Here is a 27811-nt window from a genome sequence, read left to right on the forward strand (position 1 = left end):
GCAGGACTTCTCAGAGCCTTTGTGAATCTCTAAGAAAGAATATAGTATGAAATATGAAAACCTTATGTTGGTGGATGCAACACACTTTGCAAAACACTTCCATAGACCATAAGATTTCCAGTCAGCGCTAAATAAATATTAGTTTATGTATAAATGTTAATGCAAGGAAAATTAGTACAGAGTATAATGGTCCTAGATTTGTATTATTTCATTTGGATTTTTCACTGAGGGAAAATTAATCTTCATGTGAAAATTAGGAGACAATATATAGAAAATTCAAGAGACTCTCTGGATAAACTCTTAGAACTAGTGAGCAAGTTCACTAAAGTTTTTAGACATAAGATCCTTGCCCCCACTCACAAATTGCTTTCCTATTCACCAATAGCATACAATTAGAAAATTTAATTTAATTTAATTTTTTTGAAGAAATTTTAATTTTAAAAGTACTATTTATAATAGGGCCAAAATCTGTATACTAACTAGGAAGAAGTCTAACAAAATATGGTCAAAGCTACTATGGAGAAAACTTAAAGTCTTTATTCAAATACATAAAAAATTTCCTAAACAAACAGAGAGATTATATACCGTGTTTGTGGTTAGGGAGATGCAACATGGTAAGGGTATAATGGTCTCCATCTTTCACTTCCTTCATTTCCTGATTAAAACTTGTATTTATCTCTTACCCTTCCTTCTCTTGTTTCTTGTAATGTCTAAGAACAAAGATGGTCTCCCCTCTTTCATTGTCAGAATGCCTTCTGCCTGTGTTAGCCAATTATGAGACATGTTTTAGAGCTCCATCTCCAGATGCCCAGTAATACCCAGCCAGCTCAATTGGGAGAGCATGTGACTCTTGATCTTGGGGTTGTGAGTTTGAGCCCCACATTGTGTGTAGAGATTACTTAAAAAATAAAATCTAAGAAAACAAGCAAGCAATCAAGAAGGATGCCCAGTAAACCCTGGTGGGTGGTTGTAGGATTTCTAGTACATTGTAAAAGGTCTTAAAGCACTTTAGAGTACTATCAGATTCTCTGAGCAGCGTATGCAATTAGTTTGTGTCTTCCAACCACTAAATATCTCTTGGATACCTTAGCTAGAAAGGGCTTTATCTGTGCTCAAAATCACCCAATTTAATCTACTAAATGGGTGCTGTCAATGTAAATGAAGGTAGCTTCCTGGTTCACAGCAATACCCACAGAGGCCACATTTGTGCTACATTTCCTCTGATAATAGACTCAACCCCAAATCATAAAGGTGGGGAGGAGGTGATCAGGCTGGATTGATTATAATGTCTCATTCCTCTGGCCTCGTGTACCTGTGACCCAGCCTGCACTGATCAGTATTTCCTGATGGAGGAGAGAATGAAGCTAACAGGAAAAGAGCAGAGAGACTAACCGTTTTGAACTCCTGGCTTTTGTCACCCCTGCACTTTCGTGGGTTGAGGATACAAGCCAAGAAAGGTCCCCCTTTTTTTTTTTTTTTGCTTAAATTTGTTCAATATGGCTTTCTGTCTCTTGCAGCCAAAGAATTTTCATAATAAGAAAGCAGGTGGAAAGTTCCATTCTTCGATTGCCCTGGAGTCTATGCAGGCTACCAGGAATATAGTCAGAAGTTATTCAGGGAAGCAGAAATGCCCTAAGTTATGAAGTTATGGGATAAGGAATTTATTACAGGAAGGAGGGCGTGCACAATGGTGGGAGTAGCTCAGGAAGTACAGGATCAGTCAGAAAATCGGGAATCAGAGAAGAGGTCACTGTTTGGTCAATCCGAGAAGCTAAACACATCCAGCACTGAAATGGGATGGCAAACGCAAGCTCCCGGGAGGTCAGTGGGAAGCTGTGCCCCTGTATAGTTACTTACTTTGAGGATCACTGTCAAGCATCTGGCACTGAGTCCTGGGCCACCATCAGTCAATAGGGTCACCAGTTGGTAAAAAGAGGCCAGTCAGGACCAGGGGAGAACAGGAACAATCTGGAACCCCCCCACACCTCTCTCTGTAACTGTGACAACCTTTAGAGGGTAATGGCTGCTGCTTCACCTCCACCTTCCAAATCTTATGCAAATTCCTCTTATGGCCAGCTCCTGCCTGGAACCATGCAGAAAGGAGGATTCTGGGAAATACAGATCCCAACTTATTCAAACTGTCACCGCACAAATTGCCCTAACCTTTATCCAGGCAGCCACACATGGAGAGAGTCTCAGGTAAAGAAAGAAATCAGGTGCTACACCACCTGACTGGTCTGGGGCTTCTGCAGCAGTCTGACCCTGACCCACCAGCTGCTCTTCTCACTGGGCAATTTTTCTCACACCCTTCCAGGTTCCTAGTTCTGCCGGCCCCTGGTACACCTAAGAGCCCTCAGTCCTCCTCCCAAATCTGTAAGCCCAGCCCCATAATAATTGTTAGGACTAATTCTAACTTTGGAAAAGGAAGATGAAGGATGTTCAGTCTGCTGCTTGGGGACACAACACAAAGTTAAGATTGCTTGGAGGCCACCTCTGACTTCTTGCCCCTGTCCTAGGTTCTGTTGGCTGGCTTCTGCCTTTCTTCTGGAGCAAAAAAAAAGCCTGATTGTCTGCATTCTCTCTAGGCCTCCTAGGACTAAGTTCCTGACTTGCTGCACCCCACCAACCCCACCCAAATCCTCTGAACTCCAGCCAGGAGCTGTGGGCACTCCTTCCAAACAGGCTTTCCTGATATCAGCTCCTTCAAGTCTAATTTCCGATAGCAGCCAACCCCTGACATGCTTGAGCAATACTCCTCCCAGCCACTCTGAACCCCTACATTGTTTGTACAAGTGGTTCTTATTCTCCAGAAGCAGAGTCACCTGCCTGTTGTACATAGCCTCCTTCCATTTTCGTCTCCTTTTCAAATTTCACTAAAATGTAACTTTGCCTTAATCATCAGCTTTTGTGGCATATTCAAACAGCTTCTTCAATTTGTTTTATAGGGTCCAATCAGAATGTTCCTCCCTTTGAGCCCAGCAGTGCTGATTCTGATATTCAGTTATATTTCATTTTCTGACTGAATTTCTCTTTGCTTTAATACTTGCATCAGCAGCTGACTGGTCATTCATTCAGCTAGTTCCCATGTGTCAGGTGTTTAAGATGCTTGTCCTAGCAAAATCACAAATGACTACGTGTCACAGATCTTTGGGGGTCACTCCAAAGCATCTTAAAGTGAGTGTGGCATCCAAGAGTACCAAAGAGGTCAATTTATTACTTGTTCTGTTGCTACCCTCTCTCAACCTCTTGCCGTATCAGATGACCCAGATACCTCCTGCTTTACTAAAAAAAATGCTTATCATCATCAATTGTCCTGGTCCCCAGATTCCATACCCTGCCTGTAAATTGGACAGCCTCCCAGAACCCATACCTACAGACCATCTTCTCTGGGTATATATCCTGAGTGGATGGATGTATGTGTATTTTAAATAATCTCTACACCCATTGTGGGACTCAAACTCATGACCCTGAGATCAAGAGTCATATGCTCTACTGACTGAGCCAGCTGAACACCACTGAGCAGGTGTATGAAGTACCACATCCCCACCCCTTCCCATATGTCTTCTTCAGTGCTCTGGGCCAAGTTGGCCAGGACGACCACCGTTACCAATAATGCATTGAGCACTTGATCCCTGGATGTACTGACTCACGGAAATAGTTTAAAATAGCTTTGCTGGCTCCAGGGAAATATACCAAGAGAAAATAAAGGCATCTCTGAGATATTTTGGGTCATTAAATCATCTCATATGAACGATCCTAAACTCTAACAAATTGAGCAAGGTTTTCATTGACAGTATTATGGCCATCCAATTAGGCTCTAGATCAAATATATGATCCAGTGACACTTTTATATTCTGCACAGCTCATTGGACTCCCTGTGTAATCATTGCAGAGAGTGTTTTATAGAAATTGTGGAGTCTCACGCTTCTATTGTTCTAGGGGATTACAGAATCTTTTAGGATTACAGATGATCTTTTAGGACCTATTTTTGGTTATATCACTGACTTATTCAGTGCCAAGTCCTCAGTCAGGAGTCCATTGTCCTATTGTAATAGTATTCCTATGAGAACATGAAATACATATCTGTTTTTTCACTCAGTGAATATTCTAAATTTTTTAGGTAGGCTCCAGGGGCACCTGGGTGGCTGGCTCAGTTTGTTGAGCCTCTGACTCTTGGTCATGATCTTGGTCATGATCTTAGGGTTATGAGACTGAGCCCACAGTTTGGCTCTGCACTGGGGGTGGAGCCTATTTGAGATTCTCTCTCTCACACTTCCTCTGCCCCTCTTCCCTGCTCTAAAAAAATTTAAAAATTAAAAAACTGGGGCACCTTGGTGGCTCCATCAGTTAAGCATCTGACTTTGGCTCAAGTCATTATCTTGGGGTCCTAGGAACAAGCCCTCTGTCCAGTAGGGCTTGATGCTTAGTGGAAAGTCTGTTTGTTCCCCTCCCCAACCCTCCCCCACTCATGTGCATACTCTCTCTCTCAAATAAATAAATAAAATCTTAAAAAAAAATTTTTTTAACTTAAACAATTTTTTAATTTAAAAAGTAATCTCCATGCCCAGTGTGGGGCGTGAACTCATATCCCTGAGATCAAGAGTCACATCCTCTACTGACTGAGCCAACCAGGTGATCCAAATATTTTAATTTTTGAATGAAGCACTCTGCCACTGAGCACATTGTGAGTTTTGCCTGATTTGTACACTGAGAGGGTGTATGTGTTGCAGACAGGGAGGAAGGAAATGGTGTGGAATGGATATGATCCTTGAGGAAAACTGTGGCAAGTTTCCTAAACAGAGAAGGAAAGAAGGAAGGAAGGAAGGAAGGAAGGAAGGAAGGAAGGAAGGAAGGAAGGAAGGAAGGAAAAGAAAGAGGGAAAGAAAAGAAGGAGGGAGGAAGAGGAGAGGAGAGGAAAGAGGAAACCTGTTAGAACAATCTTAAACCAGGTTTTACCTCAAAGACCCAATACCTTCAGCTTCCTCCATTTTTCTCCTGTGAAATTTCAACTTATTGAAAGAATGAGCCATTCTTTCTTCCCCTGACCCTGCTTTGGCTGAAGGCCCTAACATCTTTCCCCTGAAGCCTCAGCCTCTCCTAAACACCTGTGGCAGGCAAATACTGCCTCAAGAAGTTGTCCCGTCTTAATCTCCAGAACATGTAAATTCATGATCTTACCTAGTAAAGGAGACTTGGTGGATGTCATTAAGTTAGGATCTTGAGATAGGGAGATTATCATGGATTATCTGTGTGGGCCCAGCATATACTCAAGGGTCCTAATGAGAGGAATGTGGGAGGGTTAGAGTCAGGGAAGGAGATGTGACTATGGAAGCAGAGGTGGGAATGATGGGGCAGTGAGCCAAGGAATGCCAACAGCCTTCTAGAAGCTCAAAAAGGCAAGGTAACATTTTCTCCAGAAAGAAGGCTGCCTCATCAGTATCTTAGCCTGAGAAGACCCATGTTGGACTTATGACCTCCAGAACTATAAGAAAATAAATTTGTACCATCTTATTTTATGAAATTTGGGGTGATCTGTTACAGTAGCAATAGGAAACAAATACAGTGCCCCAGCCAGCATTGACTAAACAGTAGAAATGGTGGGGTTATCGAGAGCTACCCTGCTTTGTGTGGAGTCCACGAGTGACAGATTGCTGTTGAGCAACAGGAATGTGGCTAGTCTGAATTGAGATGGACTGCAAGTGTGAAACACACACCATGGCTTAAGGACTTCATTAATATTTTGGATACATCAGGGTAAATAAAATATATTAGAAATACTTTCATTTGTTTATTTTTACTTGTTTAAATGTAGTCACTGGAAAATTAAAAATTCCATGTGTGACTTGCACCATATTTCTGTTGATCAGAGGTTTGGATGAATCTTAATGCTACAGTTTCTAACATCACTGTGCAACCTGACTGGGTTTGCCCCAGGCCTTCTGCTTTCAGCTCATATGCCTCTGGTTCCCATCACGTACGCTAGGATGCTACCAGAAGGGGACATGCCCTGAACTACCCTGAACCTGCCTGGCTTGAGTCTTGGTACCCTACTTTAAGTTTTTCAAACTTACGTTTTATAGGCTGAGGTCATCTTTAAGAAAAAGATCACAAAATTAGGTAGGGTGTAGGAGAAATCTGTGTCAAGTGAAGGACCTTAAAGCTTCATTAACCTTACTGTGAATCTGCCTGTCTTCACTCCCAAACCTCATCGGGACTGACTCCTTTCTTCTAGTTTCTCTCTTCCTTTCTTTTTTCAAGCTTGTTTGTTTATTTATTTATTTATTTATTTATTTTAGTAGTCTTTGTGCCCAATGTGGGGCTCGAACTCACAAACCCAAGATCAAGAATCGAACACTCCTCTGACTGAGCCAGCCATGTGCCCCTCTCCTAGTTTCTAGTCTGCCAGGGATCCCACTTTCCAAAGATCTCTCACTCCTTCCTAAGACAACATACAAAGTGGCCCCCACTGCCCTTAACCCTGGCAAAAGAGGCCCAGCCCTTGAACTTTGGAGAACATCACATAACAGTAACACAATGGTTAGGTATGTTAAGGAAAATAAGGGTGCCTACCAGTTGGGATTCGGCACTCAGTGCTGGCAGAGCACAGTCCTAAACATTTGTTCTCATGACTAACACTGTTCAGGTCCCAAGAAATTGCTTCATTATATTTCCAGCCCTGTGTCCTTGAAACAAAAAAAGATCGAGACCAAATGCCATGAAGATTTGTAAGTTGTGGTGCTGATAACCCAGAGCTAGACACTGCACCTGAGTAAAAGGAGGAGGAAGCATTAAAGGAAAAAAAAAAAAAAAAAAAAGACAAATCAATTAACTTCTCAAACCCTCCTCCCAGCTAGCATGAATACAATGTGTTCTTATATAACAAGGTATCATTTCCCAGGGGTACAGTGGTTCTGGTTTTTGCAACAGTTGCAAGTGATGGCTGAGGAATATTTTGTAATACCTAATAGTTCAAATTACTCTTGAATGTTTATATATGCAGGTCTAGATGCAACATTCTTGAAACATTATATGAATTGGCACCTGGATAGACAAATAAAGGAGGAACTAGGTGGGCAGTGAATGCTAGAATTATGAGTTTTTATAAAAATTTTAATGAGAATGTAAATTTTCTAAAAATTTGGATATGAATTTCTATTTTATTAAAATAATTTTGAAAGTGAGTACAACTCAAGATTATCATAGAGACAGAAAATGAAGTGGAGTTCAGAGAAGAAAAAGCCTGAAAGAAGAGGAAATAGAAAGTCATCTGTTTATATTTCTAAAAACTGGAAACAGTGATAGTGAGCTGAGCATGACCCACATAAAAACTGCAGAAAGGACTTTACAAATCTTTAGTGAAAAAGATTTCATTACTAATCAAACGAACAGTGAAAATAAACAGGGGGGTGTCTGGTTGCTCAGTCAGTTAAGCATCTGTCTTCCGCTCAGGTCACTATCGCAGGGTCCCGGGTTTGAGTCCCACATCGGGTTCCCTGCTCCACCAGGTGTCTGCTTCTCACTCTGCCCCTCACCCCACTCATTCTCCCTTTCTCTCCATCTCTCTCTCCCTCAAATAAATAAAACCTTTTTAAAAAATCTTTCAGCCCACAATTTGAAAAGATCAGATGAAATTCCTGCAAGTTCTCATTCTTCATTAAATGAAAACTTAATTATGGATTAAAACAATGAGGAGGGAAAAAAGAATTATTCATAACAAAGTCATGACTCAGAAAGCCAAATGCAGTTCTGGGCAGTCCATTTGCACATGAAAAAATGGCATTTATAAAATCTGCAATTCAATGTGAAAACCAAAAACCTCTGGAGTTTTACTGTTCTTATCGAATAGTGATCCTGAAAAATGCCTGTCCCATCTTTCAGACAGTATAAATGCACCCCTGGCAAAGTGCCATCTAATTCAAATTAATGGTGATGGGGTGCTTGGGTGGCTCAGTCCGTTAAGCATCTGCCTTCGGCTCAGGTCATGATCCTGGGGTCCTGGGATTGGGCCCTCTGTCAGGCTCCCTGCTCAGCAGGGAGTCTGCTTCTCCCTGTCTCTCTATCCCTCCCCCCACTCATTCCCTCCACCCCAAATAAATAAATGAAATCTCTTAAAAATTTTTTTAAAAACAAAATGCACCAAATGAGGGGCTCCTGAGTGGCTCAGTTGGTTAAGCATCTGAGTCTTGATATCAGCTCAGGTTCTGATCTCAGGGTTGTGAGTTTAAGCCCCCCATGGGGCTCCATGCTTGACATGGAGCTTCCTAGATAGATAGGTAGGAAGATGATGGATAGATAGATAGCACCAAATAGATAGAGAGCACCAAATGATCACTATATAAAATGAAGAACTAAAGATGAGATTATTGGGATACCTGGGTGGCTCTGTCATTTAAATCTCTGCCTTCAGCTCAGGTCATGATCCCAGAGTCCTGGCATCAAGACTCAAATCAGGCAGTGAGTCTACTTCTCCCTCTGCCTGGCACTCCTCCTGCTTGTGCTTGTGCACTCTCTCTCTGGCAAATAAATAAATAAAATCTTTTTTAAAAAATTAGATTATTAATTTAATTGTTTCAACATAAGAAAAGGAATCATATACAACCTATTTAGATCTTTGTTACTCAATTTACCTAGATTATATTATGAAATATAATAAAAAATATCATACTGCTTTTTCTGTATTATCTTAGAAGTAATATATTTCAAAATTCCTGGAAGATAATTTATGTATATTATCTATAGATAACTCACCAAAAAGAAAACAACAACAACAAGGAAATTAAGGTTAATATTCATTGGCTTTACATCTGCAGTAATAATTACATTCCGTTTTCTTTACTATTTTGCTGGTTTTCAGTCACATAAAAACTATAGCTTTATGACTTTTTTAAAAGATTTTATTTTTAAGTAATCTGTACACCCAGCATGGGGCTCGAGTTTGCAACCCTGAGATTGAGAGTTTCATGCTGTAATGACTGAGCCAGGTGGGGCCCCTGATGGATTTTTTTTAAATTTCACTTTCTTGCCATCAAAGTATGTTTTATTGTGATGAAGCTATATTTGTTAAAGTAGAGAGAATATATTTTATTTAGCCATTTGTTTGTTTGATTTTAAGCTTTTAATTATATAAGACGTGGTACATGATTCTCTATTTGTATTCTTACCTGGGCCCAACAAATGTTGGAAGTAAGCCCAGTTCTATCCACCTACCCGACTTTCTCAGATATGGGGATCAGTCGCCAATTCGTGGTCACCCCAATTCCCAGCTTCTTCCTCCGCCCTGCCTACCCAGCCAGTTGTTGACATACCAACAGATGTCAGGATCAAGTACATCAGCTAGTTCAAATCTAATTTCTGTCATTTGCAGCTGAAAGAGACTAGTCGCACTCATTCACAGGGCTCTTTACAAATTTTCTGTTTCCTTCTTTCCCGACCATATCCTCTTTGAAGTTAGGTATGGTTATGGCAGCTGCTTTGACCAGTAACAGTGAGCAGACAAGAGCCAGTACAAGATTGGCCACTCCTTTCCCTCTGCCCTAACAACCAGCAACACTCCAGATGCTTTCTTAATTTGTGTATCATTTAAAAATCATCAGCATGCACAACCTGTACTTAATGCCACTGAACTATACTCTCAAAAATTATTAAAATGGTCCATTTCATGCTATCTATATTTTACCATGATAATAATAATGAAGAAAAAAAAAAAAGAGTATCATCAGCAGGCAATTGGATATCAACTCTAAGGCCCTAGGGGTAATTCCACATAAATGGCTGTGATGACCAAAGAAAGGATCTTCCTTTCATTCATTTGGCAAACTTTTATTGAGCATCTACTATATACTCACCACCATGCTAGGCACCGGTGGTACCGACACTATACTTCTGACCTTAAAAAGCTTTCTTCCTGAGATGGAGTCCTCATCACACCTGTCTTCCATCCTAGCCCATCCACCGCCCACTCCTACTGGCCCCATTTAGGTTCCTGCTTTGCTCCCTTGCTCTCCCTAATCTTTTTGTCATTTTCCTCACTAGTGTGGTGTGTGAGAGGACAGGGTCTCAAGTCCAGCAAGCCAGGCTCAATTCTCTGCTCTACCACATAATTGTTTGGTGACCTGGGCAAGGGACTTAATTTCTCTATGCCTCATCTCTTCGTTGGCCAAGTGGGGATTAAGAGTGCCTGCCTCTTAGGATCAATGTGAAGCTTACATGAGATATCTCATATAAGCGGACGCCTGGGTGGCTCAGTTGGTTAAGCAGCTGCCTTCGGCTCAGGTCATGATCCCAGCGTCCTGGGATCAAGTCCCACATCGGGCTCCTTGCTCCGCAGGGAGCCTGCTTCTCCCTCTGCCTCTGCCTGCCATTCTGTCTGCCTGTGCTTGCTCTCTCCCCCTCTCTCCCTCTGAGATATCTCATATAAGCATTTACCCCAATGCCTGGTACAGATTATGTGCTAAATAAGTATTAGTGATTGATGAGTCATTCTAAGCTCCTGGTTTGTCCTGTGATGCTGGCGTATCCGGCTCACTAATGGATATAACAGCAGGGATTCTGCACCCTGTACTTTGCCAGCTCTCTCTGCACTGATAGGTCTATACTTACAGTTTGGCTTACACACATCTTGCCTCTCTGCAGGGGCCTGTTGCTGGTCCACAGCCACTTGGGAGCACCCTCGAGTTAAGCGCAACCTGTTCTCCTTCCTGACAGGTGGCTTAGTTCCCAGCCTGTGTGCTCAGTGAGAACCTTTCACTTTCAAATCTAGCCAGGGCTGGTGAACTGGGTGTGTCCTCCCAGACAGTTGGCGGAAAGCTGGCTTTCAACAGTTAAGAAACAATAAACCGGGGGGAGGTGCCTGGCTGGCTCAGTTGGTAGAGCCAATGACTCTTGATCTCAGGATTGTGAGTTCAAGCCCCACGTTGGGCAAGAAGCCTACTTAAAAACAAAACAAAAACCACCACCACCATCACCAACAAAAAACCCATAAAACTGATTGAGACCACTTCTGCTGGGGAAGGCTTTTAACAGCACAGTATCCCAACCTCTGGAAGCAATTCCCAGCCATATCATCAGTGTTTGTAAATGTGACTGGAATTAATATTTCAAAGTTCTTCCTCACTCTCCTCAAATTTCTGGACGGCCTCCCTGCACACCCCACCCTTTGTGGATATGAGTCACCCTCCCCTGGAACCAGAAAATATAGGCAGCCAATACAGGCTGGTTAAATACAATCACACTGCTGGGCTAAACGAGAGAGATTGGAGCACACATTTGCAGAGTAGAATGATTGGATATTTCTGCCTGTCTTTTACATTTTTTTTAGGATTTCCATTTTTCTTGTTAAGGTACAACAAGAACTTGGTCACTTAGAGGAAATCTGAATGTAAAGTCCTTCTAGATGGTAAGAATTTTCTTCCTGTCATTCATAGTTATCTCAACCAAATGTAAGTTAAATGATTTTTTTTAAGTGACTCTCCCTTATTGAGAAACTCCAAAACATATAATATGGATTTTTTTCTTCTATTTCCCTTATTTTGTTAAAAATTAGCAGATTTTTTTTTTAGAGCAGTTTTAGACTTACAGCAAAATTGAGTGGAAAGTACAGAGAGTTCCCCTATATCCCCTCTCCCAAGTACGCACTTTCCCCCATTATTAACAACTTGCATTGGTGTGATACATTTGTTAAAATTAATGAATCAATATTGATACATTATATTAACTAAGACCTATAGCTTATCTTAAGCCTCATCCCCTGTGTTATACAGTTCTTTAGGTTTGTTTTTTTGACTTTTTTTTTTTTTTTTAGATTTTTGTTTGTTTGTTTGTTTATTTGAGAGAGAGAGACAGAGAGAAAGAGCATGAGCGGGGCAGAGGGAGAGGGAGACGCAGGCTCCCCACTCAAGGACACTGAGGCTTGATCCCAGGGTTGAGATCATTACGTGAGCCAAAGGTAGCCGCTTAACCAACTGAGCCACCCAGGCGCCCTTAGAGTTCTTTAAGCTTTGACAAATGAATGATGTCATGCACAGTATCAGAGTGGTTTCACTGCTCTAAAATCCCCCGTGTTCCACTTACTCATCCCTCCCTTCCATCCCACCTCTCTGACCCCTGGCAACCACTGTATAGTTAGTTTGCCTTTTCCAGAATGTCATATAGTTAAAATCATACCATGTGTATGTAGCCTTTTCATACTGGCTTCTTTCACTTAGTAATATGCATTTCAGTTTCTTCCATGTCTTTTCCTGGCTTGGTGGCTCATTTCTCCCTCCCCCTTCTCCACCTCCCCCACCCAAGCTTTATTAAGAAATCATTGACACATAACATTGTGTAAGTTTAAGGTATACAGCATACTGACTGCATACATTACTAAATTGCAAAATGATTACAACATAATAGTAACTACCACCCTCATCCCATCATGTAATTACTACTTCTTTTCGTAGTGAGAATATTTAAGATCTACTCTCCTAGCAACATTTGAGTATATGTGCTATTGGGTTGTTAAGTGTGATGGTCAAGAAAGAATTCTTAAGATGTTTTATGGTGCAACTTAGTAAGATTAATTAGTATGGGGACAGGACCTGTGGGCAGAAAGAGCTGCACTTTTTGCTGTATGAAACTGGTGACCAGACGCTTAGTTCCCAAGGGGAAGGGGATGTACGAGGAGTATTTGATCATAAATGTCTTCAGGAATAATATTTTCCTCAAGGTTTCTCTGGTGCTTATTATTTAGTTTGATATAACTATAGGTGAGATGTACAGGCAGTCATGAGACCCTTTAAGAATGCAGCAACCAGCACGTATTTGATCCTTATCAAAACTATGCAGGCCTGAGGTCAGCCTTCTGGGTTAAAGGTGAACATTTTTCTGCTTCTATCCCTCATCATTTCTCCCCAGACCAATTTTCAGTCCTTAAACCTTTAAGGTTCATGAGAGACAAAGGCCTCATCTCCTGTAACTTCTTCAAGCTGATGGGGTCGTAGAGATGTCCCTACCTGTGGACCAAAATTGGTTACTATCTGTCCTTACAAGTAACTGCAGCGGAAGGCCATTGCTGTAGAATCCAGAGTAGACATCAGGGTGAATATGTGTAGAGTAGTAAGGGCCATCAGTTGGGTGGGCAAAGGAGTCAGGAACTGTGTGCATGTATCTCAACAAGAGGGGAGAACAAAGCGGAAGAGAGAACACATTACGATTATTACAATGATGAAAATAAGAGAATGAGAAGACCTTTTAGTGTAGACCATAGTCCAGCTCCCAACCAGGAATGTGGCCAATCATTAAATGACAATGTAGGGCCTTTAAGAGCACCCATTTGATTATTCATATCAGTAAGTAACCCTTTTATATTTTTGTCATCATCTGGAATGTAGACACAGTATTCTGCTCTAGTTATGGCACACATTCCTCCTTGCACTGCTGTGAAGACATCTAGTACCATTCTATTTTTTTTTTAAGATTTTATTTATCTATTTGACAGAGATCACAAGTAGGCAGAGAGGCAGGCAGAGGGGAAGGGGGAAGCAGGCTCTCCGCTGAGCAGAGAGCCTGATGCAGGGCTTGATTCCAGGACCCTGAGATCATGACCTGAGCTGAAAGCAGAGGCTTAACCCACTGAGCCACCCAGGCACTCCTGCCATTCTATTTTGTAACTGATTTACTCACTTGGGTCATTTCAATGTTTAATAATATAATGGTATTTTGAGAGCCATTAAGACCTTAATTGTATATTTATCAAGGGACTCCATGTGCCATATAACATCTTATCGACCTACTGGTGGAAGAATAATAGATGTCAGATGGTCATAGCTATGGAATGCAGACCTTGTCCATCATTGTTTTAGAGATGGAAAATTAGCTAGATTTAGGAAAATCTTATTGCCACAGCCATGTGTCCAGCCTGTTGGAAGCAATGACCATAAATCTGATCCACATAACCATTGTGTTCCATTAAGTGCTAGCCATTTGATGTCTGCTCACCTTGTCCAGTCAATAGCAAACCTATTTGGTTGCCTTAAAATAATGGTATGGTCACGGGCTTCTACAGGGAGCCATCGCATTTAGCAAGTATTATTGGGCCATGAATCAAGGGTATAGTTTTTTTTTTTTTTTCCAAGCATAAAAGGGCCTTTTGGCTTAGGTGTCCTACTGTGGGAGTAAGCTACATAGATCCATCCTATATTTGATATAATTTTTCCTGGTTGTATTGATAGGAAGGATTAGTTAGTCGGGGAATCTGTTGTCAGGAGCCTATCTGTGGATTGGCATATTCAATTAAAATTTTGATAGTTTGAGGATAAAAGAAAGGTCTCTTATGGCCTGGAGAGCCCCATGTAACATTTATGATGTAACACAGGCCAGCAAGAAACATTCTTCTTACTAATAGAAATATCCCTGTATGTGCTGGTATTAGGGTGAGGTATCCTATTGGTGACACATTGATGTAAATAATGCCAATCTGTGCCTTGTCGGGGAGAAACCCACCCAGGGAGGCCTGAAGTGCTTGATATGGGCAATAAGCCACATGGTTTTGGAGCTCAGAATAACGTTGTGTGCATTGAAGAAAAGAGTTACCATTTAGGTGTGGTTTGTAGATAGCAAGTAGAAGAAAAAAGACCTTCATTTCTTCTTATCTTGTTGTTTGAAGAGGAGTTTGAGATCTTCCACTGGTTCACAGACTATGAGGACACGTTGTCCAGTTTGTTGTCAGCCTGTGTTGAAGGGGGTATAAGTTTAATTCTGGAAATACGAGTCCACATTGAGTGGCCTTCTAGCTCTACAACAGTGGGAGTGCTAATACAACTCTGTGAGGTCCTTTCCATTTAGGAATTAGTTCTCCAGAGTTCTTTTCTTCCTAATCTTCTAAATAGACTAGTTGTCCAGGGCTTACTTGCAAAGAAATTTGAGTTTCCTTAGGTCTGGTTTGGGCCGTACCTTATTGGCATATTTGTTGAGAGTTCTATGGACTAATCCAGTTTATGAAAAATTTGAGAGGTTATTATAATCTGGGTCCAAGGATAAATCAATAGTAAGGAAAGGTCTACCATATGTCAGTTCAAAAGGGCTTAGGGGTGCAGGGGTGGCACAGTCAGTTAAGCGTCAGCTGTTGGCTCAGGTCACGATCCCAGGGTCCTAGGATCAAGCCCTGTGCTGGGCTCCCTGCTCAGCAAGGAGCTGCTTCTCCCTCTGCCCCTCCCCCTGCTCATGCTTGCACTTTCTCTCTCAAGTAAATAAATAAAACCTTTAAAAAGAAAAAAGGCTTTACCCCAATCTTTTCCATGGAGGTTTTCTTTCTTTTTTTAATTTTATTTATTTGAGAAAGAGAGAGAGAGAGCAAGTAGAAGGAGGAGCAGAGAGACAAGCAGACTCTCTGCTAAGCATGGAACCTGATGCAGGACTCTGTCCCAGGTCCCTAAGATTCTGACCTGAGCCAAAGTCAGATACTTAACTGACTGAGCCAGTTAGTTGGAAGTTAGTTGGGCACCCAGGCGCCCTTCCCATGGGGTGATTCTTACTCTTAAGAGACCTATTAGTGAAAGAGTTATCCAGTTTTCTATTTTTTTTTTCTAGGCTCATCGGAGTGAGATGTCTTTTTTCTTTTTAAGATTTTATTTATTTATTTGTTTGTTTGTTTGTTTGTTTTAGAGAGAGAGCGAGCAGGGGAAGGAGCAACAGGAGAGGGAGAGAGAAAATCTCTGCATTGAGTGTGGAGCCCAATGTGATCAAGCCAATTGGGCTCGATCCCACTACCCCAAGATCACAACCTGAGCCGAAATCAAGAGTTGGGCACCTAACTGACTGACCTACCCAGGTGCCCTGTGAGATATCTTTTTAAATTATTTTTTTTAATTATTTTTTAAAAAAATATTTTATTTATTTATTTGACAGGCAGAGATCACAAGCAGGCAGAGAGGCAGAGGGAGAAGCAGGTTCCCCACTGAGTAGAGAGCCTGATGCAGGGCTTCATCCCAGAGGCTTTAACCCACTGAGCCACCCAGGCGTCCCTCTTTTTAAATTATGATTAATCTTTTCAGCTTCACCTGATGATTGAGGATGTCAGGTTATATGCAAATAATATTTAATTTTAAGGGCTTGGGCTTTGTGTTAAGTTACTTGGGCTATAAAGGATTAGCCCTTGTCACTTTGAAGAGATCAAGGGAGCTCAAACCGAGGATAATTTCCCTTATAAAGTCTTTGTTACCTCAGTAGCCTTTTCTGTCTTACATGAGAAGGCTTCCACACATCCAGTAAAGGCAGACTAATAAATATTTATATCTCTCACAAGGTAGCATTTGTGTGAAATCAGTTTGCCAGTCTTCCCCAGGATATAGTCCATGTTTTTGTTCAAGTTTTAAAAGAGAAGCTGGTCAGGGCACCTGGCTGTCTCGGTCAGTAGAGCATTCTACTCTTGATCTTGGGGCTGTCTGTTTGAGCTCCACATTGGGTGTGAGGTTACTTAAAAATAAAAATCTTTAAAATCTTAAAAAAAAAAAAAGGAGGCAGATGATTATAATACACCTTCTCAGTTAACCTGGGCACATATTGCATAGGATTTACATGCCTTTTGTAAAAGGGCTCTTAATCCTATTCCATCATACAAGGATTTGGTGAAATCCCATAAAGCTTTTCTTTTCATATGAGTAGCCTGGTGCTGGCCTATTGCTAATTTCCATTGTTTTTCCTTAGAGACAAAGATTTTTTCCGTTATCATTCTTGTGCCATCTCTTGGCTGTTTTAGTAGATCCTTCCCCAAGTGCTCTGTTGCTTTCTTCTATAGTATACTTGGGAACCACAGTGCTTAAGGGATTAGAGACTGGTATAAAACTCATAACTAGTTTAGTGTGAACTGCCAGGTTGGGTGCCAGTTGGCTAAATTATTTCCTTTAGATTCTAAATGTTTCCCCGTTTTTTTTTTTTTTTTTTTTTTTAGAATTAAAGATTTTTATTTACTTATTTGACAGAGAGAGACACAGCAAGAGAGGGAACACAAGCAGGGGGAGTGGGAGAGGGAAGAAGCAGGCTTCCTGCTGAGCAGGGAGCCCGATGTGGGGCTCGATTCCAGGACCCTGGGATCATGACCTGAGCTGAAGTCAGACGCTTAACAACTGAGCCATCCAGGCGCCCCAATGCTTTCCCTTTTGATATCCTCTCTAAGATATATTACAGCAACTTCTTTAGGGAGATGAACTGCCTTTAGTAGAGTTATAGTTTCAGGTCCATATCTAATAGGGGAATTACAACTAGTTAATAATTCTCTTTTCTTTCCAGATGACACCGTGTGCATGAAGTACAAGGAAGGCATATTTTGAATCTGTATATATTAACTCTTAGGGCTTTAGCTAACTGAAGAGCTCAGGGAGAGCTATCCATTCTGCTTTTGAGCTGAAATATTGATTTGGGGGTGCCTGGCTGGCTCAGTCAGTGGAGCATGTGACTCTTGATCTTTTGGTTGCGTGTTCAAGCTCCATGTTGGGTGTAGAGATTACTTAAAAATAAAATCTTGGGGCATCTGGGTGGCTCAGTCAATTAAGTATCTGATTCTCGATTTGGGCTCAGGTCATGATCTCAGGGTCATGGATTCGAGCCACAAGGAGGGCTCCATGCTCAGCAGGGAGTCTGCTTGAGTTTTTCTCTTTCCCTCTGCCCTTTCCCCCACTCACTCACCCTTCCCTCAAATAAATAAATAAATATTTATTTGAGAGAGAGAGTGAGAAAGCATGAGCAGGGGAAGGGGCAGAGGGAGAAGCAGACTCCCCGCTCAGCAGGGTTCCATCCCAGAACTCTGGGATCATGACCTGAGCCAAAGGCAGATACTTAACCAGCTGAGCCACCCAGATGTCCCAAAAATAAAATATTAAAAAAAAAATACTGATCTGTAATGAGTTGGCCTCAGTAGTTTTCATTAAACCAATAATTGTGTAGCCAGGCTTTTTTTGTCCTCCTATAAAAATACTACCATCCATAAATCAGCTAACATCAGTGTTGTTGTCTATGGCTTGATCTTCTAGATCTGGATGGCTGGAATAGAGTAGTTCTATTACCTCTTTACAGTCCTATACAGATGCAACAGTGGCATGGTCTGATCCAGGTATGAGGGATGCCGGGTTTAAGGTTTGACAGATTTCGAGAGCAATACTGGGGGAGCTAAAAGCATTGCTTGATACTTAGTCATCCCCCTGTCATCCACTGATGTTCTTTAGTTTCTAAAAGCCCTTGAACCTGATGAGGAGTCATCACTGTCAATGGCGGTTCCATTGAAAGTTTGGACACTTTTACTAACAGTGCAGCAGCTGCTACTGCTTGGAGGCATGCTGGCTATCCTTGGGCTCTCTTGTCAATGGCTTTGGATAATATCCTACAGGTCCAGATTCATACCTGCATTTTTGTGTTAGTACTCCTAGGGCGTGGCACTGACTTTCAGCAATGAATAAGGTAAATGGCTTTTCTAAGTTTAGTAGAGCTAGGACCAGGGCCACGGACAGTTTAGTTTTTAGTTGTTGAAAGGCCCCCCTGTTGTTCTTTAAAGCCTCTTCATCTGGCCCTCTAATGGACTCATATGGAGTTTTAGCTAAGATTCCAAATCCTGGGATCCACAGGCTACAAAATCCAGCTATTCGATAAAGGTTCAGAGTTGGTTTTTTGTGGCAGGTGACCCCAATTCTGTTATAGTTCTTTTTCTCTCAGTGGACAGGAAATGATGTCTAGGAGTTAATTTATATCCTAAGGATTATACCTCTGTTTAGATATTTGAGCCTTTTTCCACAATACTCGGTATCCTCTAAGAAAGTTTAGTACAATAGAATTATAGTCTGAGGCCTCTTTTGTGGGGCTATATATTAAAATATTATTGACATGGGGTTCCTGGGTGGCTCAGTGGGTTAAGCCCCTGCCTTCTGCTTAGGTCATGATCTCAGGGTCCTGGGATCAAGCCCCACATCGGGCTTTCTGCTCAGCGAGGAGCCTCCTTCCTCTTCTCTCTCTGCCTCCTCTCTGCCTACTTGTAATCTCTCTCTGTGTGTCAAATAAATAAATAAAATCTTTAAAAATAAGTAAATAAAATAAAATATCATTGACATATTATACTACTGTTCCCTGAGGCCATGCAAGAAGTCTCAGTTCTTTCCTGAGTACATTGCCAAACAAATGGGGACTGTCTCTAACTTCCTGCGATAGGACTGCCCATGCAAGCTGGCATGCTTGGTGTTCTCCTAACGGAATCCCTTCAAAGGCAGATAAAGGCTGGGCTGCCTCCCTTAAGGGATTACAAAAGAAAGCATCCTTTACATCAAGCACTGCAAACTATTTTGTATCGCTGAGAATTTGAGTCAGTATAGTGTAAGGATTTGGCACTGTAGGGTGAATAGGGATGAGAGCTTCATTTATTGTTCTAAGGTCTTATACAAGTCTATATTCTCCATTAGGCTTCTTAATAGGCAAAAGAGGAGTATTGTAAGAGGACTGGAAGGGTTTAAGAATCCCACATTTAAGAAATTTATCCAGGAGTGGTTAGAAGCTAGCCCTGGTTTCTGTCTGAAAAGGATATTGGTGTTTTGTGTGGAATAGTAGCAAGATCCTTTAGAGCTATTTTGATGGGTTGGACCCATATTGCCTCCCCTGGGGTATCACAATTCCAAACTTGTGGGTCTACTCATTCCCAAATGTTAGAGGAAGTTCCAGGATGGATGTCTAATTTTTCTTTAACCAGCAAGGAGAAGAGACCGTCCCCCTGTCAAGTTAGTTTAAACTAGATTCCCAACTTCAACATGAGGTCCCTTCCCAATAGGGAAGCAGAACAGGAAGGGAAAACCAGGGAAAGAGTGAATAACTAATGGTTTCTATATTTACAGGTTAAAGGAAGAGTTTGTGAGCATGATTTAGGTTCTCCTTCTATTACAGTAATTTTACATTTAGAAAGGTCAGGCCAGAATGCTGAACAAGGACAGAGTAAGTGGTTCCTGTATCAATAAGTGAATCAATGAACTTAACTCTCACACCCAGGGCTCAGCCATCTTGATGTTTAGGGGAGCTGGAGCAGCCTCAGGGCCCTGTTATACCATCTCTTCAAGTTGCTGCTCTCAGGCTGGGAAATGAGCTCCTGGGACACCTGGGTGGTTCAGTGAGTTAAGCATCTGCCTTTAGCTCTGGTCATGATCCCAAGTCCTGTGATGGAGTTCTGCATCGGGCTCCCTGCTCAGCGGGGATCCTGCCTCTCCCTCTGCCTGCTGCTCCCCCTACTTGTGCTCTCTCTTGCTCTTTCTGACAAATAAACAAATAAAATCTTAAAAAAAAAAAAAAAAGGAAATGGGTCCCAGTCTTCGTCTCTCTCTGGTGACCAGTGAGTCCCTGTCTTCGTCTCTCTCTGGTGACCTCCCTTTTCCAGTATCCCCCTGTCCTGCAAACAGGACATGGTCCTGGTGGAGGGCATTTATCAGGACATCCTTTTCTCCAGTGTCCAGTTTGGGTGTAGCTATAGCGTGGGGTCTTACCTGGACTTCTGTCTGATGCTGGCTTCTTCTGCTGCTCCTGGCTTGCTGGCATTGTAGGGGATCCACAATAGTGCAGCCAGTACTTAAGCCTACATTCTGGTGTGTATTTTAGCACGGTGATCCTTTTTCTGTCTTGGAATCATATCTCTGTTATTAAAGACTCCAGTGGCCTCTTCTAGCAGCCACTGGTTTGGAGTTTGAGGGCCTAAGGCCATTCTGGCAATGTAGAGCCAATGTCTGCTGCTGACTGGCTCATAAAATGCACATTTAAGATAGCCATCCCTTCCAGTGTGGCTGGGTCTAAATGTGTATGTGTGTGTGTGTATAAAGATTTTATTTATTTATTTGACAGAAAGAGATAACAAACAGACAGAGAGGCAGGCAGAGAGAGAGAGAGGGAAGCAGGCTCCCCGCTGAGCAGAGAGCCTGATGCAGGACTCAATCCCAGGACCCTGAGATCATGACCTGAGCCAAAGGCAGCGGCTTAACCCACTGAGCCACCCAGGCACCCTAAATTTGTATATTTATGAATTGCTTCTATTAAACATCCTTGAAACAAGGCTGGATTTTCATCATCTGCCTGGGTTACCTGCTTAACTTTATCAAAACTGACAGGTTTAGAAAATCCTCTTTTCATTCCCTCCAATAAACGGGTGACCATATGGTCTCATCGTTCTCTGCCAGATCTGTCCTCTTGATGGTTCCATTGAGGCTCAGCCTTAAGAACAGGGTCTCCTCCTACTGGACAATGATTTCTATCCCTCGTGGCCAGCTCATCTGCAAATTCTTGTGCCCAGCCCAAATCTGGGCCTTTTCTTCTGGGGTATGACATTGTTAGAATAATTTAGATATCCTGCCGGGTCAAATCAACTATTAGAAATACCTGGTGAAATCCATTATAAACTTGGTTAGATTCTTAGTATTGTCCTATTTGTTGTTTTTACTTGAACCAAATCTAGCATGGGAAGTGGGACATGGACGTTAATTGTGCCCATTTCCCCATTTGCTACTTCTTGAAGTAGATACAATCCTGCCTTAGTCTAAGTGGTAGGTATTAAGCTCCACTTCTCTATGTTCTGCTGAACTAGAAGTGGAAGGCTTTGAAGGTTGGTGTGGAGGGGGAGTTACTAGGGGACCTGGGCTCAACTCACAGGCTTATTTCAACTTTTTCTTCTACTGATTGACTTTCTTGTTTGTCTGACTCAGTTGTTTCCTTTGGTGGGGTAGTCCGCTTAAACAGTCATCATCTAAAACAATAGCGGAGGGACCTGGAATCCTACCAGACACATCCTCCAAGTCTGTCTTGGATCAGGATGCTGACTCTGTGGCCTAACAGCCTGAGTCAGTAGGGCACTTTGGTCCATTTTCCCTGATGCCTAGGAAGAAAGGTCTAATTGATAAATAGTACTGAAGTATTGAGGACTGGTTCGTAGATCATTTTTCATCATCCTCCAGAGAATATTAAGGCCAGGCATCATTACAGAGGAAGATGAGATGCTGCTTCTTTAAATCCTGTTGTCTATATGACTCCAGTGTGCTAGGAGACAGGCTAAAGGGGAATCCTCTGGGATCGAGGAAGTTGATCCCATAGTTAATTCCTATAAAGTGAAGAGAGTACTTTAACTAAATAGGAGTCCATTACCAAAATCCCCCTCAGCTTCCAAATGGTGTCCCATCAGGAAATTTGCTGAAGGTTCCTCGGGTTCAGAGTGGCAAGAGGTGTCCCTCTTTCTCAACTGCACTGACACCTTTGTGCCACTTGAGAAGAGATGCTGACCTCACTTCACTTCCCCACTGCATCCTAGGCTACAGTAGAAGCTGGGGAATGGACTGAAGTGCCTCAGAGACTGGGGCTGCCTCTACCCATTTTGAGGGAGTTGATATATTTTGCGATCAATGATCCTACCCTTCGTAAGCCTCTAGAACTAGTATTAATGGACGCGGTGGAGGCCATCAGAAGGGGCACCTATTTTATTTTTAAAGATTTTATTTATTTATTTATTTATTTGATACAAAGATAGAGAGAGAGCACAAGTAGGCGAAGTAGCAGAGGGAGAGGGAGAAGCAGGCTCTCCATGGAGCAGGGAGCCTGATGTGGGGCTCGATCCCAGGACCCTGAGATCATGACCTAGGCTGAAGGCAGAGGCTTAACTGGCGTACCCACCCAGGTGCCCCCAAGAAGGGGCAGCTATTTTATATCATATTAAGCACCATGTATCTAAGCTAGAAGTACTTTCAATCTGAGAGCATGATGGAGAATGCCAAACAGATCATGGGAAAGGACAAGTGAGAAACATGAAAAAAACCCAAAGTATAAAACTCCTATCTAATCCAAGCAACTTTCTCACGACCTTTATCCATGATCCAGTCCCAAGGGAGCAATCCCGCCTTGGGTGAGTGCCTCAACTCCATAATGGCTCCCACTGATCCCTTTCAGGTATGTGACAAAGGCTAGGGATAAAGAAGACTTACCTAATCACACCAGTGGTCTTGGATTCTCTCCATTGTCCCCATATGGGACACCAAAAATGGTACAGTACAGTTGAAAGAATTCTTGAGCTATTCTACCATGCAACTTAGTAAGTTTAATTTAAGTAGTACGGGGGCAGGACCCGTGGGCAGAAAGAGCTGCACTTTGTGCTGTATGAAGCTGGTGGTCAGATGCTTTAGTGCCCAAGGAGGAGGACGCTCAGGGAATATGTGATCATAAATGTCTTTGAATTTCTACATTTAAAACTACTTTTGCAAGATTTCTCTGGTGCTTATTATTCAGTTTGATATTAACTATCAGTGAGTTAAGGGTCATCAGACCCTTTAAGAATGCAGCAACCAGCACATATCTGATCCTTATCAAAACTATGCAGGCCATAGATCAACCTTCTGAACTAAAGATGAACATTTTTCTGCTTCTATCCCTCATATGATACAATATTATTAGCTATAATCACCATGCTATACATTAGATCATCAAACTTGTTAATCTAATAAATGGAAGTTTGTGCCTTTGACCAATGTCTTCCCATTTCCCCACCCCAATCCCCTGGTGGCTCATTTTTTTTTTTTTTAATCGTCGAACACTATTCTACTGTTGGCATGTACCAAGTTTATTTATCCATTCACCTACTGAAGGACATCTTGGTTGATTCCAAGTTTTGGAAATTATAAACAAAGCTGCTATAAACATTCATATGAAGGTTTGTGTGTGGACATAAGTTTCCAGCTCATTTGGGTTAATACCAAGAAGTATGATTCCTGGCTCATATGGTAAGACTATGTTTAGCTTTTAAGAAACTGCCAAACTGTCTTCCAAAGTGGCTGTACCATTTTGCATTCTTGCTTTTTTGGATTCTCATTTTTTTTTCCTTAATGTGCAATGAGAATTCAAAGTCATTTAGAGGAAATCTGAGTATAGACTCCTTCTAAATAATAAAAGTTTTATGTCAGTCATTCACAGTTATCAATCTAATTCCAGTGAATCAGACTCAATCAACCAAGTCTAATTCCAATGATATTTTTTACATTATTGAGAAATTCCAAAACACCCAATTTAGAATTTTCTTCTTTTGTCCTTATTATCTTTTGAAAACCTTGTTATTATGGAAAATGCTATATACAGACTCTAAAAAGAGCAGATAATCAGTGTAATGAAATCAATGTGTAAACACCACCTAGCCCCACCAGCTGGGAACCAGCTTGTGGCCAGCCCTGTCTCATCCATAACCCTGTCCACTTCCTCTCCCATTTTAGTTTTCCAACTGGTACTTTAATTGAGATATCCCTTTATTGAGATTATTTCCTTTGAGGTAAAATTCATTTACAATAAACTGTATCCATTTTTGTGTACAATTAAATGAGATTTAACAGATATCTACCCCCTTGAAACCACTGCAGTAATCAAAATACGGAACATTCCTATCATTCCCCAAATTCTCTTGTGCCTCTCTGCAGTTTCTTCCCTTCCTCCTTCTGCTGCTAGTCCCAGACCACCATGATCAGACTTTTTTCACAATATATACCCCCCTCATATTATTTTGGAGTAAATGTCAGATAGCCTATCATTTTGTTTATAAATATTTTATTGATTTTTTTAAATAAAATTTTTAGTATGCATCTCTAAGACATAAGACCTCCTTTAAAAAAAAAAAAAAAACCAGCATAGGGTGCCTGGGTGGCTCAGTCAGTTAAGCATCTGCCTTCAGCTCAGGTCATGATCCCAGGGTCCTGAGATCAAGTCCCGCATCACATTCCTTACTCAGCAGGGAGCCTGCTTCTCCCTCTCTCTGCCCCTTCCCCTCCTCATGCTCTCTCTATATCTCAAATAAATAAATAAATAAATACGACCTAAAAAAAAAAAAAAACCAGCATAACTACAATGCCATTATCACATAACACAATTAGCAATAATTTCTTAATACTATTAAAACACCCAGTGGTAGAGCAGGTGCACAGCCTGTGCACTAGGCTGTACACTAGGTTGAAGCCTCCAAAGGCTGGGAAAGGGGAGAAAAGCAGGGATCATGAGCAGATCAAGCCCTCCCCTCTGGTGGCCAGATTTAGGATATAAAAATATGGGATATTGAATTGAAGAGTTAAATTTGAATTTTAGCTAAGCAATGAATAATGTTTAAGTATGTCCCATGTAACACTTGGGACATACTTACACTAAAAAATTATTTATTGTTTATCTGAAATGTAAATTTAATAGGTGCTTATCTGGAAGTTAAATTTAACAGGTGTTTCTCTGGCAATCCTACCCCCCCCCCCACCACGGACACATACATACTGAAAAGATGCTCTTCTAGACCCTAAATACACATCAGTGTCATATGCAGGTAAACCACCCCCCCACAAGTCTATATATAGAACAATGTCAGGAGCCCAGGAAGGATCTAGAGAGGGCTGGTAATTCAGAAAGCTGAGCTCCATCTTGACCAAGGTGGGACTAGATACAATGAGCTCAAAATCCTCAAAGGAGATAGGACATCTCCTCCCAGTCCCTTCCCTCGTCCCCATCCTTCTTGCGGACAGAGACTGACTTCCAGATTCGTCTCATATATTTCCAACTGGCCTGGGTCCAGAGTCTCAAACAAAACCCAACCCAGAAGTCCCCTCTGGATTTTTTTTTAAAGTTTGTTTGTTTGTTTGTTTATTCAAGTAATCTCTTTACTCAGTGTGGGACTCGAACTCACAACCCCAAGATCGAGTGTCACGTGCTCTTTTAAGTGAGCCAACCAGGCAACCCCGCCCCACCCCCCCTCACTCTGCTTTTCTGACAGGCTCAGAAGGATAATAAAGTAAAGCCTAATTAACCTGAGGTATGCAGGAGCGAGCTTTCCCTTGCAGCAGTTTTGTACAGAGTTGCACTTTGCTCTGGAAAGCTCCAAGTGGCTATTGCTACAACGTAAATGGAGTCTCACTCTTCAGCAGCCCTTTTAGGAATGCTCAGCACATTGGTTCAAATGGCAAGATGATGTCACCAAGCACTGTCCTCAGAATTTATTTTGGGTCTAATGCATGTTACCATAGTGGTGAGCCAGGATGCAGGTGCACCTCTGTGAGACATTTGCGGAAGGCAAAAAAGCCTTCTGCCCCTGTGTCTCTGAAAAAGAGAGCTCTTTACCTGCCATCACAGGTGCCTGCTCACCTGGCCAATAACATCCCTCACCACACAGTTGCTTGTTACTGTACTTTTATATATTGTGAACTATGTCATCCATACAGAGGAGCAAAGAGAACATATGTACAGTTGCAGGTGTCATCATTAATTGGACGAAGCCACCAGGTCCAGAAGAGTACTCTGCTCCCCAGGAGCCCTGTGGGGCCCATTCCTCCTCACATTCTCCTCCTCCCCTCGGAGATGGGCACCATCCAATTTTTTGCTGTTCTATTCAGTGTATCTGCTCTTTGTGTACCTCTCAGCAAGCCCCTGTTTTTGAAATTCATATAATTGGAATTACAGTGTATATATTCTTTGTGACTTGTTTCTTCCTCACAATTGTTCTTAGACTAGCAATGTTTTCAAGCTTGTGGATTCAGGAGTATGCTATCTTCACAAAAATTAGTGGCCTTGATGTCATCCTGACCAGCTTTGTTTGACCTCCTAGCTCAGCCACTTACTTGCAAACCATGTGACCCCTCTTTTCCTCCTTTGTAAAACATGAAACAGATTATACCGCTGGACATGAGCACCTCAAGAACAAGAAGTGTACTTCAGTTGTCTTTCTCTTCTCCACAGCTCAGTGCCTACTAGCTGATGGATCCTGAGTGAGTAAAGGAGTTGGGGGGCACCTGGCTGGGTCAGTGGGTAGACCACGTGACTCTTAATCTCAGGGTGGTGAGTTCAAGCCCCGTGTTGTGCTCAGAGCCTACTTAGAAAAATAATAAAATAAAAATAAAGGAGTAGGGATGAGGTAATACATGTGAAGCCCTAATACCAACCCTAATTCATAGCAAATATTTAACACATGGTGGGTAAACTCATTATTACTGTCATTATTGCCTTTTTGTTTTTTTTAAAGTAAGCCCTACACCCAACATAGGGCTTGAACTCAGACCCTGAGATCAGAAGTTGCATGTTCTACCCACTGAGCCAGTCAGGCACCCCTCATTAGTGTTCTTTATGCCTATGGTAGGCAGCCTCTGAAAGGGCCTCTGAATACTCCTGGTCGTACATCCCTTGAATATGGCCTGGATTTGCTAGCTCAGTTCTAACAAATAGACTGTGGTAGAAGTAATGGGATGTCAAGTCCAAGAGTAGGTTATAAAAGCCATGACTTCCACCATGGATCCTCTTTCTCACTGCCTCTCAGATTGCTTCCTCTCCTCTAGAGGAAGTCTGCTGCCATGCCATGAAGTCCCTCTCCTGTGGAGAGGCCCAGGTGATAAGGGTTCAAATTCTGCCAACAACCACACAAGTGAGCTTAGAAGCCTGTTTCCCTTCCAGCTGAGCCTTCGGATGAGACCGTGACCCCAGCTACAAGTTGACTGCAACCTTACAGAAGACCTTCAGCCAGAAGCTTCCAGCTAAGCCATGCCTGGATTCCTGACCCTCAGAAACTGTAAGATAATAAATGCTTGCTGTTTTAAGCTGCTACATTTTGGGACGATTTGTTGCACCTGATAGATAAGTCACATACACCCTTCTCTTGGATGAAAGGAGCACTGGCCAGTTTTTAGAGCATGTGACAGACAGGAAGATGCACTGCTGAGATCCCCATTTAAGGAGATCCCAAGTGCCTGATGCCAGGAGTGCAGTTCGCTGACAGCCTTGAGGGGCCAGCCCAGTTTTCAAGCTGAGGTCATGCTCTTCTTGGAGTGCTCTCCTCAGCCAA

At 42.0% G+C, this 27811-nt stretch overlaps 1 long non-coding RNA gene across 1 annotated transcript in view; it reads left to right on the plus strand.

The window, feature by feature from the left end:
* The window catches only part of LOC309851159, a 54705-nt gene that overhangs the window by 12399 nt on the left and 14495 nt on the right, over nt 1-27811 (plus strand). Inside the window, exon 4 of the long non-coding RNA XR_014304665.1 lies at nt 27424-27538. This is a non-coding gene — a long non-coding RNA (uncharacterized lncRNA). The remainder of the gene's footprint in view (nt 1-27423; nt 27539-27811) is intronic.

The sequence above is a fragment of the Mustela nivalis genome (assembly GCF_964662115.1).
Source record: "Mustela nivalis genome assembly, chromosome: 17".
Classification (NCBI taxonomy): domain Eukaryota; kingdom Metazoa; phylum Chordata; class Mammalia; order Carnivora; family Mustelidae; genus Mustela; species Mustela nivalis.